The sequence below is a fragment of the Pipistrellus hanaki genome (genome assembly GCF_964339955.1).
Source record: "Pipistrellus hanaki genome assembly, chromosome: 6".
In the NCBI taxonomy this organism is placed as follows: Eukaryota; Metazoa; Chordata; class Mammalia; order Chiroptera; family Vespertilionidae; genus Pipistrellus; species Pipistrellus hanaki.
In genome coordinates, this window is record NC_140508.1 from 85983933 (window position 1) to 85999035 (window position 15103).

Here is a 15103-nt window from a genome sequence, read left to right on the forward strand (position 1 = left end):
AAAGCAACTTTAAACAGTTCTGACGAGCTTAGTGCATTCAAAGCCCTTGTTGCTATGTAAAAATAAGTCCATAAAGTAATTTCTATTTAATAGGTGTTAATAATTATAGTTACCTCCATATGGTTTTGTTTGTCATCATATGATGTAATTTTATTATAGTTGTGAAGAATTTTAAATACTTTACTCAAATGATGAAATTCTGAATAGATGAGAAAATCCTTATGATATTGCAAAATAAAAATAATCTAATTACAGATTTGGATCTCCCTCCTCAGTTATTCTCAATAAAAATGACTAAGTGATAAAGTGACACAGTCAATTAATGTATCCAAGTAACTGGCAAAAAAAATGCTGCATGCCATAGAAATTTGTGCCAATGTTTTAATCATTACTACATAGTAATGATATACATTTATAATTGTGTTAAATTATTTCCATGTTTCTTTATTTCTTTGTTTTGTTCCAATATCTTTAGCAATGTTAAGTATTTTTAAGGTGGAGTCTATATCTACATACATATTGTACTATGTGGTTTCAAGTACTGCAAAGTTTGCCCACAAATATAATAAAATCACTGTTACTTTATATATATAACTTCAGCATGGTTTTATAACATATGTTTATTTTGATTTGAAAATACCAATTGATCAGCACATATTATGTGTTTTCCAAAAACACTATAAAAGAGATAATTATCTTTATAAAAGAATTAGCACAATGATTAGCAATCATTGTTAAAACTATTCTCTTTCAAATGTTTTGTAGAGGAGGTGGTTAGGTAACATTTGAGGGTGTTCTAGCATCTGCAAGTAGCAATTTTGTGTAGATTACCTCTACAAAATAGAAAAATAGAGCCAGAAGAATCTTCCAAAGTATTTATGAAAAAAGATGAGTGCAAAAGAGATATCAAAACTCAATCAAGTAATCGAATATGGGAAATCTAATCAACATACTACTTTCAGAGGAAAGAATGTTATTATAAAGTTTTCTTATATAAAAATAATTAAAATTTTGTGTGGGATGACTGCTCCACTCCCAATAACTAGATTAGATTGTCTTAACCTTCCAATATCCCATTTACTTTTTTTTTAGAGAAAAAATCATCACCTGAAAATACATATTCATTGATTTTAGAGAGTAAGAGAAAGGGAAGAAGAGAGAGAGACATTGATGTGAAACTTTACCAGTTGCCTTCCAGAAGCACTCTACGCTACCCAGGATTGAACAGGAAATCTAGGTATGTGTCCACACCAGGAATTGAACCCACAACATTTCTGGTGCACAGGACGATGTGATGCTCCAACCAGCTGAGCCATCTGCCAAGGCCCATTTAGCACCCTAAGCACCTACAGTCATAGAAAGTAGTACGAAAGCCTACTTCAGGATAGTGACTTGGCAAACAGTGGTCTGCAAACCGTGGCTCACCAGCCACAGGTGGCTCTTTGGCCCCTTGAGTGTGGCTCTTCCACAAGATACCACAGCCTGGGTGAGTCTATTTAAAGAAGTGGCATTAGAAGAAGTTTAAGTTTAAAAAATGTGGCTCTCCCAAGAAATTTCAATCATTGTACTGTTGATATTTGGCTCTGTTCTCTGTTGATGAATGGGTTTGCCAACCACTGGACTATCCGATAGTCTATTTTCCTTCTGAATACAAGCTCTCTTTCTGCTAAATTGGTTGTTTAGAGATCATTTTACAAGTTATAAATTGGCATATGTTTAACATATAGAAATACTTAATTTTAAATTAAATTAGAATTTTAGATGAATGATTTTTTAGCATAAATATGTCCATTCAATATTTGGTATATTCTTATAAAAATCTTATTTGTTGTTTATTTCATTATTTATTTGACACATTTAACTGGGTGTTCTGTATTTTATCTGACAACCCTAATTATTACATTCTAGATTACTCTTTGATGGAATTCAGCTTATCTTCATTATTATTCTCCTGTGTCATCTCCCCACTGCAATACGATTCTTTTCATGTAAAATAGTTTTGGTGAAGTACTGGGAGAGAGAAAAAACATAAACAGTAGGAGATGTTTTTAAACACAATTTATTTTTCTTCCTTACATAAAAGTAAAGTTCACTGCTCTTTGTTTTCAAAGCATTCATTTTTAATTGGTTTTGATGGACTTTGATTACAAGGGAGAGATTCTTAAATGTAATTTTGAGTAAATGTAAAATGTATCCTTGTTTCCTCATATACAAAATGAAAAGAATAATCATATGAATAAGTATATTTCTATCTATTGAACTTAAAATTCCTTTAAGATACTGTAATTTTATAATTCCATATATTGATTTTGAGAGAAAAGAAACTTTCTTGTCATTAAACAAGAGAGCAAAAGAGATAAGAAAACAAAGAGTGATAGGTTTATAAAAAATTAGTCTTAAAAATGCTAAATTACCTCAGGCCTGATTTCCCCCCCCCCCCCCCCCCGCCCCATTATTCCCTTTATCTAGTCTTTCTACTACTTTGGACCAGTAGAATAAGTGCGGACTTTATAATTGGGAAAGCTGACTCATCATTTTATTAATTTCATAAATTTTTGCAATTTTTAACTTTTCTGATCCCTAATTAATTTTAGAGCCTAAATTTCCTTCAGGAATTTGCTCAAATAATGGTTTGCCTCTCACCATCCTGTATGAAAAAGCAAAACAAACATATACTTTATTTTTCTTTATAGCACTTACCATCATACTCACATCATATACTCATTCATAACGTTAATTTGTTTTTGTTTTTTTTATTGTCTATATCTCGTGCAGAAGGTAACCACCACAATGATCAGGATTTTGCCTGACTACTTCTTTGCTTTATCTCCAGCTGCTCAGTTTCTAGCACATAAAAGGACATTATATGCATTTGTTGATTGATAAGTAAGCTTTACTTATTTTCATCTATACATAAGAGGCTAAATTACATTCCAGAAAGTTTTTTTCTGAAGCTTTCCTGCATATGAAGAATTTGGATAGTGTCTGGCCTGTGGTGTGTAGAGAACAAATGATTAATATTATTGTTACTAACATAGTGCACAGTTTTTGACATGTGGTAGTAAATCAAAGGATTTTAATACTCTTTCTTTTCCTTCTCAATTTTTTAGATTTATTTCCCTTGTTGAGTCCCTAGCCTTCTCTCACTTACTTTGAACACACACACACACACACACACACACACACACACATAAATAAATAACAAAAACACACACAACCAAAACAAAACATGAGAATGTAGGAAAATACAAAGAACAATGAAAATCTTACATTTATAAAATATTAATAACAATGTGTGTTATTTAAATTATATATGTAATTAAATTAAAATGTTTGGCAACCAAAGCACATCAGGTAAGAGAAAGTCTATGATTCACATTATTTAAAAATTTTAGCGATGTGGGGGTAATAGGGAAAGTATTCATTTATGTTAAATGTTACTGTGTCAAAGACTACTCATGTTGTATTCTCCCAAGTATTCAAAGAGCTTACAACTAACTATGGCCTAAAGAAGAAAAATTTAAAGTAACTCAATCATCAGTCTAAAGTGAGCAAGAAAGAAAACAATTGTAGTGCAATATACATGAACCCAAACATATAAACAATTCCAGTAATTTCTAGGCAAATAAAACATCAAATAAGACATGGATTAAAAAACACAATCTAAATATAGTCTGCATTAAAAAGACACACCTGGAATTAAAATGCACAGGAAAGTGTCTGATGAATGCTGGGAGCCTGGCTGGTGTGACTCCGTTGGTTGGCGCATCCTCACTGAAAGGTTATAGGTTTGATTCCTGATCTGGGGATGTTCAGGAGGCAAGTGATCTATGTTTCTCTCTCGCATTGATGGATGTTCTTCTCTCTCTCTCTCCCTCCCTTCCTCTCTCTAAAATCAGTAATAATAAACATATCCTTGAGTGACGATTACAAAAATAAATGAATGTATGGTGTTCATTCAAAACATTAACAAAACTGGCCAAGAGAAGTAACTAAATGACGGAAAGTCAGCAGGAAAAAAATAAAACACATAGGGAGGCAGATTTTGGAGTTGTCAGATAAAGATTTTAAATAGAAAAGGAGGGACATGTGGGGAAAGAGATAAAAGATGAAGTGCACAAGTTATTAAAATTTATATGAAATATAAAATTAAAAATATGATAACCATTTAGAAGAGTTTTTGGTCTACAGTGTATGCTATAGAAAACATACAGAATAAAATGCAGAAATAACATAGCAAAAGGAATGTGTTTGCCTGAGAGGGTGTGTCACTGAGACAGCTAACATTTAAAAAATATATATTTTATTGATTTTTTTACAGAGAGGAAGGGAGAGGGACAGAGAGCTAGAAACATCTATGAGAGAGAAACACCCACCAGTTGCCTCTTGCACACCCCGCACTGGGGATGTGCCCCCAACCAGTGTACATGCCCTTGATCGGAATCGAACCTGGGACCTTTCAGTCTCAGACCCATGCTCTATCCACTGAGCCAAACTGGTTTTGGTGACAGCTAATGGTTTTAATTGGGTTCTTAGGAGGAGAAAGTTGGGCAGAGCCATTTTTCAAGATAAAATTGATTAAAAATGTCAACGTTTAGATCTAACAAACACTGCAGTATTCAGCCACTGATGAGTAAGAGAAAGTCATGCTCTGGCCCAGGGGCTCAGCTGGCTGGACCATCATCCAGATGTGCCAAGGCCGCAGGCTCCACCCCCGGGCAGGGCACACACAGCAGCCAGCCAGCGGGGTCTGAGTGGGTGGAAGAGCAAGTCAGACATTCTTTCTCTCTAAAATCAGTGAATAAAGATTTAGAAAGGAAAAGAAAAAAAAAAAAAAGGAAAATCATAACTAGGCATATCCCAGTCCAACTGCTGAGAACCAAAGATTAAGAAAATACATTTTGAAAGCAACCAGAGATAAAAGTTAAGTTAACCTTAAAATCTAAACTTATAAGACCATTATCTGACTTTTAAACAAAAATTATCAAAATCATAGGGCAATATAATGCAATCATTAAAACCTTAAATGAAAATTACTGCCAAACTATAATTCTATTCCCAGAAAAAAGTGAAGGCGAAAGAAAACGATTTAGGCAAATATATATATTGCTAGTATCTGTGACAAGCAGTTACACTTAAACATACCGAAGGGAATTCTCCAGCAGAAAGAGCACGTCAGTGAGGAACACAGAAATACAAGAAGGGATGATGAGCAAAAAGGTAAATTTGCCAAAATGAAAATAAGACTAAACCAAAACCACCTAATTGTTCTGTATCTGTCAAAGAAATTGAATATTGTTTTTTTTTTAAGACATTCTTATAAAATATCATTGGCCCCATACAGTTTTATGGCTCATTTACTCAAATATTTAAGATAAATATGATAGCAATATTTTAAAAAATTATTTCAGAGAATGGAAAAATGTAGTACACTTTCCACCTCATTTTATGGCACTGGCATAAATTTTAAACCAAAGTCTGATGAGGTAACTGAAAGATAGGAAAATAGAGGTCAAACACTCTCATGTACATAATGCAAAATCCTAAATAAAAGTTCATAGAATCCAGTAATATTATATAAAACATGATTATATACTATAATTTATTTGCATGTCTTACATAAAATAATTGAAGTTAGTTAAAAATCAGCAAACATAATTACAACAATAACAGAAATATTGGTGGGAAAATATGATAGTCTCAATAGATATAAGACAATATTTGATAAAATATCATGTCATTTATATTTAAAAATAAACTTAGCTACCTGATTAGTATACTTACAGAAATTAACTAAAATATAATTTCTAGTGAAAATTTGAAGAATTTCCCTTTACAACTGGGCAAAACAGACACAGATGCCTATTCTTACCATGGTTATTCATCACAGAAGGTTGTATTCTGGGAAATATAGCCAGGGAATAACCTAAGGCATAGGATTTGAAAGGCAAAAGTAAAATTGCCATTATTGACACATGACATGATCATGTTCTTAGAAAGTAGAGAATAACATGCAAACTCTTAAGAATTTATTCATAAATTTAGCAAATAATTTGAATACAAGGATAATCATAAAAAAACAACAAAATCAAATATAAAGTTACAGCATTTACAATAGTGTTAAAAACCACAAATATTTAGGAATTTTTCAAATGAAAAATGTGCAAAATCTCTTTATACTAATCTACAAATTTTTACTAGATAAATTTTAAAGTAACTAAATAAATGAAAACATGAATCACAATTATCATTTAAAAGATTCAGCGTTGTATGCCTGGCCTGTATGGCTCACTGGTTGAGCATCAACCTATTAACCAGGAGATCAGGGTCCAATTCCCAGTGTGGGCACATGCCCGGGTTGTGGGCTCAATCCCCAGTGTGGGGTGTGCAGGAGGCAGCCCATAAGTGATTCTATCTCATTAATGATGTTTCTCTCTCTCTCTTCCCCTTTCCCTTCCTCTCTGAAATAAATAAAAATATATATGTGTAAATTAAAATAAATGATTCGATGTTGTAAATATGTTAATTTCCCTAAATTCATCAGTAAATTCAACATAGTCCCCAACTTAATTTTATATCCAGAACATATAAGAACTACAAATCAGTACCTACCAAGCAACTGAACAGAAAATTAGGTGGAAGATTTAGACACGTCCTTTGCAAAGGAGTATATTCAGAATCAATAAACACAAGAAAGGGGTGTTGGATATCATCAGTAGCAAAGGAAATGCAAAGTCAAACCTAAATAAAGACAATATTTCCATCATACTATGACTCAATAGTCTATTATCCCATGTATACAGCTCAAGAATTGTGCATATATGTTCACCAAAAGCCATAAAGAAGAACATTCATAGCAATACTATTTGAAAAGACCCCTTGGAGAGTTAACAACCCTAATTCTATCATTAATATAATAGAATGGATAATGACGCTGTGTATTCACTTAATGGAAGGCTGTGAATCCATGCCAGTGAATTAACTACGACCTGAGTTAATCTAAAAATATAATATAAGAAGTTCATCACAGAAAATGAGCACTACACAATTCCCTGTGTATGAAGTTGAAAACTGGCAAAAAAAAAAAAAAAAGTGATAAAAGCCAGGATGGTAGTGACCTGAGGGGCGATGGTGACTCTAAGAGGGATAATGGAGGATATCAGAGAAGGTTCTGTTTCATGCGTCTCCTCAGTCATGAAAAGTAATTGACCTGTATGGTGGTATTTAATTTTTCTGTTTGTATATGTAGTTGTTATATGTAACATATTATATGAAATAAAAGTTTATTTCTAAAAGGTACAACAAACCTCTTCAGTTTTTGTTTCACTTCTTTTAATATCCACATAAGATTTCAGATCTTAGTGAAGAATTCAGAGCATTGCCGTGTTTTCCTAAAGCTTCACTAATTATTACAAACAAGGCTGCTTCCATGGCTCCTTAACTCAGTCCTCCTGAAGGGAGGGCTCACGATCACTTTCTGCTCTTAAATCACATACAGCACACTTCATCTCCTTCTCCGTCCTGAGCGGCAGCGGAAAAGATTGCTGTGAGGGTTCCTCTGAGAATAAGTTCTGAGGAGACCACTGCCGCTCTCCTGAAGCTCTCCTCACCAGTGTGCTGTAGAAGCTGAGGTGGCACCAACCTGCTGGCACCACGGGGAAACACCCCCGTCACTGTTTGTAAAAGTGGATTTCCTAGCTGTGTCAGCTAGCCCGTAATAAGGAGGAAGCATTCTCATGGATGCTTCGCCATCCGATTCAACATTTTATTTCCCCATTGAAGAAAGACAGAAGTATAACTGCCTCAGAGGAGGTCTTATGGCCCCTGCTTTTGGAAATGGCCCATTTCTTTGTCCGTAGATATGAGATTGTGTCCAATTCCTTTGTGTGAGATTTTAGCAACTCTGAGAAAAGTTTACGAGTGAGTGAGTAAAGTTTCTGCCATTCCCCCTCAAAAGACAATGTCACCTTCCTCTAACCTATGTGGTGTGATACCAAACTGGTATTCAGTTTCTATCACACGAAGTAAAATTCCTCAGAGGTATGCAAAGATTGCGAAATGTGACTATGAATTCCAATAATCACTTGGAGCTTCCCAGAGGAAGGGAAAGGAATTAAGAGAAAATTAGATTTTGCTGAGCTAATGAGGCACACAGGAAAGGGTTAGTTTTGCTTCCACTCTTCCTTCGAAGCAAGCAATGTGAGATTGCAGCTAATTTTGCAATCACTTTCATCTATTTAAGTCATAAATCAGATAAATATAAAAGTTCCTCTAAAAATCCTGTAAGTTAAAGGGGATGCATAGGAGGATCTAGCATTTACTCGGTGCCTATGGTCAATCTCTGTTCCATCCTCACAAAAATCTTATGAGATCACTAACACTGTGACTCTGACAGATGAGTAAACTAGGTTTGGTTACTTAAATATCACAGCTCCCGGCCTTCACAAAGCTAGTCCATTACAGAGCCAAGAGCCCAAGTTCCATTCTCATCCTAAACCGTTGCTACTTTCCAAGGGTAGATTTCGTCAACTTCAACAAATGGTCAGTTGACCTTTATGGCTATGTGTCTTTCACGCTGTTGTGGCCTTCACCACTACGCATACGTGAACTCTAGTTTATAGCAAGAATCCTTTTAGTTTGTGCCAAACCTTATTCAATTAGTGACCACACGGCAACATTGTTTTTGAAAACGTGTGAAGTATTTTCAATTTATATTATGGGCTTCGGAATTTACAAATAGCTGAACGAAGTTAACAAATGAATTTCCACCTACACATCTGTAGTGCAATTAGAAAACTACTTATGATAATGTTCACACTTTTCTAGCTGAGCTGCTGAAAAGAAGGAAGAAGTACTCTGAGATGAACAAAGCATAAGGCCATGAACCGCACAGCTGCCTTACACAACGCAGTCCATAACTCACAGAGACAGGTAATGCAGGTAGTGATTAACATCGTGGGTTTTGCGTCAGGATAACCTGAGGATGACCATATTTCATGAAACCTAAGACGTTATTGACTGGGAACTGACATTACTTTATGGGGAAGGAAAAACTACCGCCCAATACCGCTAACACACCTCTGATGGCAGGATGCGTCCCGACCTCAGAGTTGCTATATATTAAAGAAAAATGAAAAGGAGAATGCATGCAGAATTGATGATACAGGGAAGCAATATTACACAAACTATAAACATTTTTAGTGGCAGCAACAAGATAAAAATGTATTCCTCATGAATGTACATGAGGGTGTTTCTCATTTTGGCTGCCTCCTTCTGAGAACTGATTCAGAGATCCAGATTCTATCGGGCATCTGGTCCACCCTTAATAAATGACCTCCAGGATCTCTCTGCTTATCTGCACCGCGATGGTGGGCGGGAAAGAACCTGGGGATTGAGCCGCAGAACAGCAAAGGAGACAGGGCTGGGAATGAAATGTATCACTAGTGCTCACATTGAACTGCTAGAACTCGGTCACAGGGCCACAGAGCAAGCTGGACTTCATCAAGTCCTGTGTCCACAGAGAAAAGGAATCCGGTTTGGTGCAGCTCAACTATGCCACAACCTACCAAGTTAGTCTCAGTCACCAGAGACTACGAATCTCTCCACTCACAGACACACACAAGGCCATCTACCGTCCATTTTGCTTGGAAGGACCACTGAGTGCCCATGTCAAGGGCAGCTAGGAAAGCGAGAGCCACAGAGGATTCTCTATTCTGTGTTTATTGCCATTTTATTGTTTGCATTTTCTCCTTCTTCTTAAAAGAAGACCCTTGAACATTTCATGCAATGCTGGGGGAGTGGTGATGAACTCCAGTGTATTCTTGGCTAGGTGCTCTTTATATGTCCTCCAGTTCTAAATGATAGCTTTACACATTTTTCCTTCCAAGGGCTACTTGCCAACTATATTATACTCTCCAAGTTGAATCTCATTTTGTGGTTGCCCTTTAATCACCGAAGGTCCCTTTTTATCATTTCTGTACTAATTGGTGTTAAAACACTTGACAATTTATTGTGATTTAAGTTTCATTAGCTTGTATCTCTGTCCCCACTAGATGATTAATAGAGATGTTAAATAAGATTACAACCTAATAACAATGCCCTCTCTACCCTGCCTGGATCTCTCCTCAACTAGGTAGCAAAATGAATTCTTGATGGATGGAAAACATGGTTTCAGTCTATGTCTGTATTGTGAAAAAATATGTTATCTCTGATAATTTGAAGATTCATGGTATTCCTTCAGCCTATTACATACAAACAAGTTTAAAGTAAAGTTATTATTTTATTTAATTGCTATAAATGTTAGTATTTTATAAAAATTAAATAATAGTTATGTTTCTTAACCATTCAGCTATTTAAATAAACCTTATCTCTAAAAAGAGGTATTTTACACACACACACACACACAAAACATAGGATATATATATATATATATATATATATATATATATAACTAATTACAATTTTTGATTTATAATTTTAAATTTCTTGAAAACATCTTAAAGAGCATTTGTTCCAATAAGTGGGCTTCAGTTAACCTCACCTCAGACTAACAATTCTTCTATCATTTTTAAAAGCAGCATTATTAAGATAAAATTTATAAATTATAAAAGTCACTCTTTTATAATGTACAATTCAATGTTTGTTTTTATATATTCACTGTTGTGTAACCATCAACACTCTCTTTAGTTGCATCTCGTACATTTTCACATTGTTATTGCAACATTTTTATATACTACTTGACTGTATTATTAATCATAGCTTATCTATTTACGTCTTCGTTATTGAATATAGACTTTCTTTTTTCAACATGATTGCAAGTTCATCCTTGGCTGGACATATATGCTTATCATAGGACATTTAGTTTATGTTTTTTAATGTAGCAACAAGGCAAAACAGATATGAAATTTCAAAATGAGCATGAGGCAGATCGTTTTAAGCTGGTTTTATGAAGAAAAGAACTAACATTTATTTGTGCACATCAGTGTGTCTCACAAATACATGGTCCCTAGGCCCTGGCAGGTGAGGGCTTTATGTGGGGCTCCATGCTCTGGGAGGTACACTGAATGAGATTGAGTAATGTCCACAAAAACTCACATCTGTCCGGAATCTCAGAATCTGATCTTATAGGTAAGTTCTTTGCTAACATAATCATGGTAAATTGAGGTCACGCGAGATTGAGGCGGTACCTAAATCCATTATGACTGGTGTCCTTCTGGGGGATGTGGACACAGAGACAGAGAGGCCATCTACCAGCCAAGGAGCATCAGGATTGTTGGCAGCCACCATGAGAGGCAGAAAGGGTTCTAACCCTGGGCCTTCGGCGGAAGCCTGGCCTCGATGCCACCTTGATTCAGGCATCTAGTTTCTGGAGAACTATGAGAAAACAACTTTCTGTTGTGTCTAGCCATCGGTTTGTGGTATTTTGTTCGAGAAGCCCCTGGAAGCTAATAGAAGGACTCAGAATGTGGGAATGTCTTCCTCAAAAATGCCCTCAGGTAGGTAGGTATATATGGGGCCAGCTCAACAGTCCAGGAAGAGTGATTCCAGTCAGAATCAAAACCCCTGTGAGCCTCCAGCTCCTTACCCCATGCAGACTCTGCACAGCCTTCCCTTCCCTAAACATAGGGTGGAAAAGGCACAGTGAGAAGGTCTGATTCGCACCCACAGTCATCTCTCTGTCCCGGGAGGGTGGCTCAGCAAGAGGATAGGCCTGGTTGATGATCATAATATCTCTGTGTGTGAAATTACACAAGATTGGGCCTCCAGAGGGTGCTGGTGCATTGAGTTGGGATTATTTCAGTCAGATGCAGGATGAGTTCAAGATGTTGCCTCGCAATGATGTATCAGTGACCCCTGGCTTTCACCGTGTGTGTGGTCTCCTGAGTTGCTGGCTCCCATCTATGTCCTGAGCGTGGGCTGAACACCTGTGGTTCACAGCACTGAGGTCCACAGGAGGGCAGTGGGCCTCTTTCAATCTGTTCATCTCCCATCACAAGCGCTCCAGGGAGTCACCCCAACCGCCCCACCAGCTCTTCTCCATGGTCCAGTCAGTCCTCTCCGAGGGACCAGACATATGTCCTTCAAGAGCTCTCAGGATCATCCTCTGCAGCACCAATGGGCCCATTCAATCATGTCGCCAAGTGATTCCTAAGGGTAATCTCAAACAAACCACCACCAGCAGCCACAGCCAGCCCCCACAGGAGAGAGTGACACTTATGTTCTGATTAGGCCCAGAGATCATGAATAAGATTTGAAAATACGGTCAATAAAGAATCCCTGCTACCCTTACTGCTGCTCCCTCCCCCTGCCTTCACCAGGACTGTGAAAAAGGCATCTGGCAGTAAAGGTGGAAATTGCATGAAAACAGAAAATCAACATGCAGAAATATACATGCAGCCACATGTTGGTGAGGAAAACAAACCCATGTTCATAGCATTAATTACTTGAATTGAGGTCGTTTATAACTTAAAATGAGAGTTTTGTGTGTTTAATTTAAGACTGAGTGAGATCAGCAATGTGGAGGGAACGCCTGAGTTCTCTCCCTATGGCAAGAAACAGACAGCTCTTCAGGAGAAGATTGAAAGTGCGAGTGGAGAAGAATGCTTTGGGCTACTTCCATGAGTTCTGTTAATGCGGGATGCGGGACACCAGTCAAAATGGCTTTCAGTTTGCACCTCAGAGCTTGTGTTATGGTGATACGTGGCATAATACAGGTCAAGAAAAGCAGTGCTGCATGCCAAGGAGGGAATTAAATTTTTCTCTAAAATGTCTACAATTCATTTTCTTCCTTTCCTGCTTAGATTTCACCGTCCAATACTTTAATCTTTGCCTGAACAATTTCTAAACAACCAAACCTGTCTTTTTACTCCATCTGCCCAACAAGCATCGCATTGCCTGAGTTCCCTTTGTCTGTGCCCAGACTTCGGAGGCAACACGAGGAAACAGCACACCTGGGCCAACATTCATGGCAGCTGCTAATCCGTGTCCCGGCAGTGACTGCGATTGAATTACATCTCAGCAGGCGATGTTCCTTCTCACGCCTACAAAAGATATTTCATCGTCTGTACTTGCTTGTATTTCTTCCAAAATTTTACTTATTCTCAATAGATTATCTAGCGTGCCATTTCACAAAGAAAATAGAATACATTAAGAAGTTCTAATTCTAGCTGCTAAGAATCCTATCTGAATCTATACATACCTGTTGCTTTCATTAAAATTGAGTTTCATCATCAATGTCTTATCCTAACTATTGAGGACTTCACATTCCTCTAAATATTAAACTTCCCCTTTTGTCCAGAAAACTTTTCAATCTTCATGAGTTTGTTCAAATTTCAACAAGCATACCCAATAGAAAAAAGAAAAAGCAGGCTCTTTCATGTTAAAAATACGATAACAATACTTGTATGTAAACACCGGAAAAAGAGAACAGAAATAAATATAAAACATACACAGACATTCAAATATTGCTGGTGGGACTATAAAATATTTCAACCTCCACCGAGAGACATCTTTGGCTATATTTGTCAAATTCACAAAAACATATATCCTTCTACCCATAATCCTAAATCTGGGGATTATTTTCAATTTGCTTGTCCATATATCAATGACATGTGCACAAGTTTATTTATTGCAATATTGTCAGCGAGTTCTTATGAACATATGGAAGATTTTCTATGGTCTTTGAGATAGTATCTTACCAGTATGTCCATATAGGCCAGACTACAAGTATCATTATTTCTCCCCAAATTTCTAAAAATCAGGTCTTTTTCTTTTTTGGTCTTATACTTGAATGGCAGCAGCTGCTTAACTCCTTAAATAACGGCAACTGTTCAAAGTTCCCCTGTCTTGTCTTATTTTTTGAATTATTCATAGAAATCTGTAATAGTGCTGCTGCTAATATCTCCAAAATGATTGCGCCAGCTCTTATGCAATCCTTTCTGTGAACGAGCCTTTCTATAGCTTTTGAATATCACGGGCTCTGAATCACTTGGCCCATTTCAATAGAAGCCAGCTATTCTTTCTTGCAACTACTTTGCCTGAATCCTAGGATATATGTTTCTGATAATTCACTTCCTTCTCTTGTTCTTCTGGTAATTTCTGGTCTTTGCTTGACTCTGGCTGCTTCTTAGGAAACTTCTGTGACTGCATGCCTCTCAGGTCACATGGGGCCTGGGAACGGAGCAGATGGCCTCCTGGTTCCCCAGAGGCCTTTCTGGGTCATTTCTCTTTGCAAACATCTTTGAGACTCTCACATCTGCCAAAACCCCCTCACCAACCTCCATCCAGGCCCCCACAGTTCTCATTGGCAATCTCAGCTCCTGCCCCACTGCCTTTCCCTGGGACGTTGTCCTGAAGGTGGGCGCTCCTCTTGGCGTCTGGCCGTGTCAGTGTTCTGATAAGCCTATCAGCTGGAGTCTCCCTGGGAAACATTATCATCCCCATGGTTCACAAACAAGAGATTTTAATGAAAGAGAAACTTGTATGACAGAAGACAGGAAATATGATGAAATACCTGTAAAACCAATTAAAAACAAAAGTAAAATAGAAGAAAAAAAAAGCACATAAGAAAGCGAGAACACAGTAACTATGAAAGAATGAAAGAAGAAAAGAGAGATTACGTAGGCAGAGATTCAAGTCTAAGTTCTGCCATGTATCAAGTATGAAATGCGGTCATATCACCAGTGAGATGTTGTCATTACAGTCTGGTCATTAGTTGAACAATCTACTCAGTAATTCTTCTTTCCCAAACGTGACGCCTCTTCAGCTTTCCTAGTGATGGACCCTATATGTCTCTCTAGTGAAGAGCAGAAAGGGGTGAGTCAAATAAGCAGGTATGCAATCAATGTTGGTGCAACAATTGACTGAATACATAAACAGGAATGATGAGTAAGCCAAATTGACTTGCTTGTTAGTTTAAAACTGTAGTTACTTCATAGTACTGTTTCAAAGACAGGAACTCTTTAAAGAAATTGCCACACATCTCTCATCACTGGACTATTCAGCACACTGCTGCAAACTAAAATAAACGTATTCCCCTACATAGTCTTACTAGAGGCCCAGTGCACGACATTTGTGCACTCGGGGGAGGGGAGGATAAGCCTGG